Genomic DNA, 6,729 nt, shown 5'->3' with positions numbered 1-6,729 from the left:
GCCCTCTCCTTCCAAGTAGACCACATCTCTCCCTTATCCTCTCCTCCTTGCATACCCTAGGATGGATAGGGGATGGGCCTGGGTCCTCCTCTGACTGCCCAACTGACCTCTGCCTTTCCCCAGTCTTCTCCACAACCTCCGGAGCCACACTTCCACTCCCTGTCGGCTGTTCCTCCTCATCCTCAGAGTCAATCTCTCTGGGGCATGACACTAGCAAACTTCAGAAAGGAGAAGAATATTCTCAACAGCAGGTGCATGTGACCAAAGCTTGCTGTAATGTCTGTATACCTGGTCTAGCCTTACAGCCCAATACAAGATATGTTTGACCATCTGGATGAAACACAACAATGAGAACATTACGAGCTTAATTGGAACCGTCAGGCTGCAACACAATTTTGGTGGCATGCTATATTAAGGCTATATATAATCCACACCAAAGTTCTCAAGTACAAAAATGTACCTTATTATGGCCAAGGACCCAAGCCGAACACCGACAAAAGAAGACCATTTCAGGCTCTTTATGATTTTGATTGGCAGTTTTCATTTCAACAGTGGTAGCTCCTGTCTATTAGCTTTGATGTGTTGCTGATTGATTCACATGGCTTTATCCTCTAAAGCCCTGTGCTACAGAAATCCATCACTGTTGCTATTATCATTATTGTCCCAGATGGCCAGACGACATACCACCTCCCCTCATACATTAATAGATGCCATAAATTCATCATGCTTCAGCCAACTTTGTGTTCAGATAGGTTCATTTCAGAAATTTGATGTACCATTTTATAGGCTCAGTGAGAAGTACTTGCTCCTCAAAGCCCAGATAGAACTCAAGGACATCATTTCTGCTGTGAAATTATTTTGCGTTCCCAGAGTAGCGATTCAAAGTTCATGTTGAGCATCCCGCTCATTTAGTTTATTTATCCTGAAATCCTACTACATTTGAACAAAGCCAGCTTGTTTGGGCTTTTTGAGACATCAGCTCCTTCCCCCTTCAATGCACCCCCTCACCATTCTGCTCCGGAACCATCATTTCAGTGACCAATTTTGGGGGCCTCTGAGCCAGATGACATTTCTGCTTCTAGCAATCTTTGATGAGACTGGGAAGATCGGCAGGGGGAAAAGCAGCAAGAAAGACAAACAACTAATTTTCTGTCTTTTGGAGCCCAGAGAAGGGGACAATTGTCTATTGTGTTTGTCTAGGGATAAATATTGGCATATTTACTTTGGCAGCTCTTGAGCCACTTAATGCTGTCTGATGTTCTCAGGGAATGGCTCAGCGCTGCTCTTCCCCTTTTCAGGATGAAAGCAAGAGCTTTGGACAGGCAAGGTAGCAACTTGCTAAGGACTTGGTGCTACTTTGGTAGACTTCTCAGCCTTCATTTTGGCAATAATTTGGGATTTTAGAGAAACAAAGATGACTTTTTCAGGCCATGGGATTCCCAGAAACTATTTCAATCTGTGTGAGGTGAATTTAGTTTCAGCTGTCTTGCTCATGACACAATTCCTCCTTGTTGCCTACTGTTCTACTCCTAGTACTCTACTCTGGTTGTTGCCTTCCACTCTACTCTACCCTACTCCTAATTATTGCCATTTCCCCCATTTGGGTCTTTCTGGTCCTCCTTAAATTGACTGCTGACCCTCATTTGAAACTCTTAATGTTTGAAGCCGGAATGCTTCCTTCTTCTGACACACATAGCATCAGATTTTAATTTTAAGCTTTTAAATGTCTTTCTCAAAATTGATTCAATATGTAGCTTTCTAAAACTTTATTACCTCTTTTCATTTCTGAGGCTTTCCTTGCTCTGGTCTCTCATCCCAGATTCTTTTTCCTTTTTTTACATCAACATCTCTCTCTCTCTCTCTCTCTCTCAAATAGCATGGCACTTTACAACAGCAAATCGTACTTTTTAATGGGTGACTTAAGCATTCTTTTTTTGCCACTTCTTAATGGATCTTTGAGGTGATGGATTAGAGATCTGAGTCAAAGGAATTACCCAGAATTGAATTACCCTGGATCAAAATGAACAACCTGAACAGAGGAAAGTAAGGCTTTCTTTTTAAAAAGACTTTAACTCTGGCTAGATTTTGTATTTTCTTTAATAATACAAGAGTGATATTTAAGCATCCACCAAACACCTGGAAATTTAATATTCTAATTTATTCCAAATTGGATGCCAGCCTAGCGGATATAGAACATGCCATTGGAACTTGTTGAAGTCTACACATGATTGAGCTGCATCCTGTCTAAAAGTCAACTAACTGGGGCAGAAAGAGAGACTTCTCTGATACATATATTTCCCTGGATCAGGGGTGTCAAACTCACATTGTACAGCATTGTCACGTGATGAATCACATCTTTTTCTCCTTTGCTAAATTGGGTGTGGGCGTGGCCAACACATGACATATCCGGCCCATGGGCCAGGAGTTTGATAGCTCTGCCCTGGATGTTACTCAACCTGTGCCCACTCAACCTGTGCTGCTTCAACTGTTCTTCTCAAGGAGAGCAAAGGATAGAGCAATGCCTTTATGAAGAAGCTCAGCTAAGACAAGTGACACACAAATCTGAGCCTTAGATCCTTCCAGTTCTTGTGGTAAGTTCTGAGCCAGATTCAAAACACAAATATTGACTCCTAAATCAGTCTCCAATGTTCTGAATATGCGTGGAAACCTGGAAAGCTTTTCATGGGCACAAAAAATGGCTATCAAGGTGAATGAAATACTCCTTCACTAAAAGCCATTTTAAAGGGACACTAGGAACTGCTGTTCCTAGTTTCCGAGGAAGCTTTTGTCACCTCTGGGATGAGAAGTCCATATTGAATTTCTGATTAAAGCATAAAGCTGCAGCCACTCCTCAGTTTTATTTTCTAACCATGCCAATGGCACGTATGGAGCCCACACACATTCTTGGAAATAAAGACCATGCTAGAGGTTGGTAGTTTGCTTTGTGGCATAGCAAAGTTCTTTAAATTGTTTTAAAGTCAAGAGGGGGCAGGGTGATTGAGCAGAACAAGGGAAGCTCTGTAATTTTGGTGCCACGGGTGTCTCCTTCAACCCCCACTGCTACTGGGATCTGGGTAATCTCTAATCTAGAAAGCTCTTGGAATGATCCCAGTGAAAGTCATTTCTTTTGTTTTACCCAGCCACAGAGCTGAGTGGTGAGAATTAGAAGTACAGTATGTAGCTGAATGTTGGTAGGCTTTGGCCAAACAGTAAATCAGTGGCTTTCAGCTACTGACTTCCTTTGCCGCTTCAGTTGAGGAAATCACTTCTCCTCTCCATGATTTCGGCTAAATGCTGTTTTCATAAAACTAGCAGAGAAATGTATGTGCTGTGCACTGGAATTCTCCAATTCAAGCATCGGCAGTGTGATTTTCAACAAACGTCTGTTTTAAGAGTGTCTAGTTATCCTTTCCTTATCTCTGTAATCGATAGGGCATAATCCTGGTCCTTCCTGATATTAAAAGGCATTGAATTGTTTCCCATTCTGCAGAATTCAGGCATAGTATTGGCACTTAAAACTGGATTTCAGGCTCAGCATTGGACCTTTTCAAAAAATATTATTTTCTTCCTCTCCCCTCAAATTTAACTATTTTCAAAAACTCTTCCGTGCTGATAAAATTAAATGACTGTCACATATCTGCAGCAAAGAACATGATATCCTCCCAGTCTCTTGTGTTGTTCAATTTGTCAGGGTCAGGCTAAAAGGGATACTAACACAAATATATTTTTGCTTAATAATAGGAGATGGGGGAAGGAGAAGTTGAATCTTTCTTTTCCTGCGATGATCCTAATATAAATTGCCCCCCTCTATTTATCACTATTAAACCCTTCCCATGTCCCTCTCCCCCCAAAAATCCTCATTGGTGTTACACGCCTATCTTTGCCACTGATGTTTTGAAGGCATTTTTCTCACAAGTGAAACTGTAGGCAATTTATATAAATGCATCCCAGTTAAATTACCACATGGCCTCTAGATATCAGAGAAAATGGTCTAATAATGCAAATGCAGGCAATTGGCTGCCAACTGGCTTTCTCTCCATTTAAAATTCTTTCACTTCATTGATATGCAATGATTTTAATAAAGTTTTTTTTTTGAGCAGGACAATTCTACCTGCTCTGTTGGGGCCATTTTGACCTCAGAGATGATAAACCATGTGTCAGGATGAAAACATGTTTGCATCTTTCTCGTCTCCTAGATTTAACCCTTCCATTGCAACCCAAAGGTGCTTTTTCTCTCAACAGAGCAGGAGGGATACAACTCCATCTGTCTCCAGTCTACAACATAGTCCTTTCAAATGTTCCAGGAAGGCTCTGCACCCCTTTGCTTTACTCGGGTGACCCTAATAACACAGATAAGCCTCCAGGTGGGATCAACGACTCTTTAAAAGAATGCAAATGACTAGATGCCTGCAAGAAATATAAATCCTTCCATTCCCCACCATCCATAAGAGCTAAAGAAGCTTCTTGGATGAGAAGTGAACTGTTTTCAAAGAAAAGCAAGGAAGTCCAGTTGCCTCTTGAAAAAGCACCTTTGGGATTACCATGACCTGGATGACTGAGAATTTCCATAGACCTTCCATTGCAAGAAATAGAGGAAGTTATTTTAGACGAGTTTTAAAGGCTCTTCTGTGTTTTGTCCCAAATTATGAAAACTTTCTACATGTGTGACACCTCCCTGATTCACCATGCTGTGCTCTTGACCTTTCCCCCTTCTTCAGTCTTACAGGTTGATGTTGGAGACAGAAGGTTCTGCAGAAGTAAGAGGAAGGCGTTATGAAAAAGACTTTTTAAATACAATTTTTGAGCCAGTTGTGTCTCTTCTCAATGGATTTTGTCAGTTGTTTTGCAACCCACATTGAAGTAGTTTGCTTATCATACTCTGTGAGATGCTTTGTTGAAACCAAGCAATATTACATCCACAATATTCCCACCGGCAATTAAGGAAATCACCACTTCAAATAAGGAGGCTGGGTTAGTTTGGCAAGACTTGTTCTTGGCAAATTAAAGCTGTTTTTTTTTTAATTCCTGCACTGATATAAATCATGCCTTTATTGCTGGACTACTGCAATGTTCTCTCAAGGGTGTACTTTTGAAGACCACTTGAAAAGTGCACTTATATAAAATGCACTCACTTATCACCATGAGCATATCATACATATGTTGTGGGTTCTGCATTGGTTACAAGAAGTTTCCAGATACAATTCAAATGATAGTTTCATTCTATAAGGTGCAAAGTTATAGGTTACAGCTATATAGGGTTGGCATCTGGCTATTTGCCAGGCAGCCTTTTCAATCATAACATATATGATATAATATCCTTAGGAAAACAGTTGGTGGTTTGAGAAGTAAGGAGGGTAGTGGCTGAGGCCAGGAGATGCTACCTAGTTTTGTAGAACAGCTTTTCCTTGGAAACTAGCCCACTCCTTAGCAACTTTCTAGAAGTTAGTTAAGGAGCTAAAGCTATTCCTGAGAATAGTGACCAACTAGAGCAGAGGTCTCCAAACATGGCAACTTTAAGACTTGTGGACTTCAACTCCCAGAATTCCCCAGCAAAGCTGGCTGAGGAATTCTGGGAGTTGAAGTCCACAAGTCTTAAAGTTGCCCAGTTTGGGGATCCCTGAACTAGAGTCTAGAGTCTAGACTGAGGGTTTTTTCTATCTTCCTCCAAGAAAGACCTGCAATTTAGTTTTGAAAGTATTTATATTATTCAATTTTGGGGAAATGATTAATAAGAAATTAGCAATTAAAACTATGGCTATTCCTTCTCAAACAAGTCATTGTTTGGAGGTTTGGAAATAGCTCTGGATATTTTCATTCCTCTGTAATAGTCAAGAGTTGTGTTAAATGTTGCCTTTTCATATTTGGTGTAGTAGAGGAAGATGGAAATAATTGTACTTCTTCTTCATCATCCTATGCTCATAAACCAGGAACAGATTTTATGAAATGCATGATCAGTTTATTTCACTCTGGCACACAGCCCAACTATTGAATGTCCTCAGCCATCTGTTTGCAAACTCATGTCACATTAATGTGAAAGAAATGCTCCAGAGTAACAGCGGGATTAGGTCAATCTCCTTGTGTTTCTTTTTGATTGTGCATGGCTTTAATGACCATATGCCTTAAGTATGCCAAAATATTGCCTGCTTTTGATGATTCACTGTACTATCTCAAAAAGCATTCTTCAGTTTAGTTTACTTTATTGTCATTGCACCTCGTACAACGAAATCAAACACCATCTTCAGTGCACATCATGACCATGAAAATAAACACAAACACACATCCTTCACACTCCACACATTGAATTGAAAACCCCCAACACCACACCAACACTGCACTCTATAGTAGAATTCAAAAGAGCTACTGCCCTGGGATAGAAGTTGTTTTTCAGCCTATTTGTCCTTGTTTTTATCATCCTGTACTGTCTGCCAGATGGTAATAGTTCAAAAAAAGGATGCCCAGAATGAGATGGATCTTTGAGAATGTTTTGAACTTTCTTAAGGCAGCAGGAGCTATAAAGCTCTTCCAAAGAGGGGAGAGGGCAACCAATGATCTTCTGGGCAGTGACATTAACCCTCTGGAATGCTGTCCTAACTGCCACTGTGCAATTGGCAAACCATACAGAGGTGCAGTAAGTTAAGATACTCTCTATGGTGCAGCAGTAGAAGGTCACCAGCACTTTTTCATTCAGTTGTTGTTTTCTGAGAAGTCTCAGGTAGTATAATCTCTGCT

The sequence above is a fragment of the Pseudonaja textilis genome, chromosome 2 (genome assembly GCF_049901715.1).
Source record: "Pseudonaja textilis isolate UNSWEBS1 chromosome 2, rPseTex1.2, whole genome shotgun sequence".
Classification (NCBI taxonomy): domain Eukaryota; kingdom Metazoa; phylum Chordata; class Lepidosauria; order Squamata; family Elapidae; genus Pseudonaja; species Pseudonaja textilis.
This window is presented reverse-complemented; position numbering follows the sequence as displayed.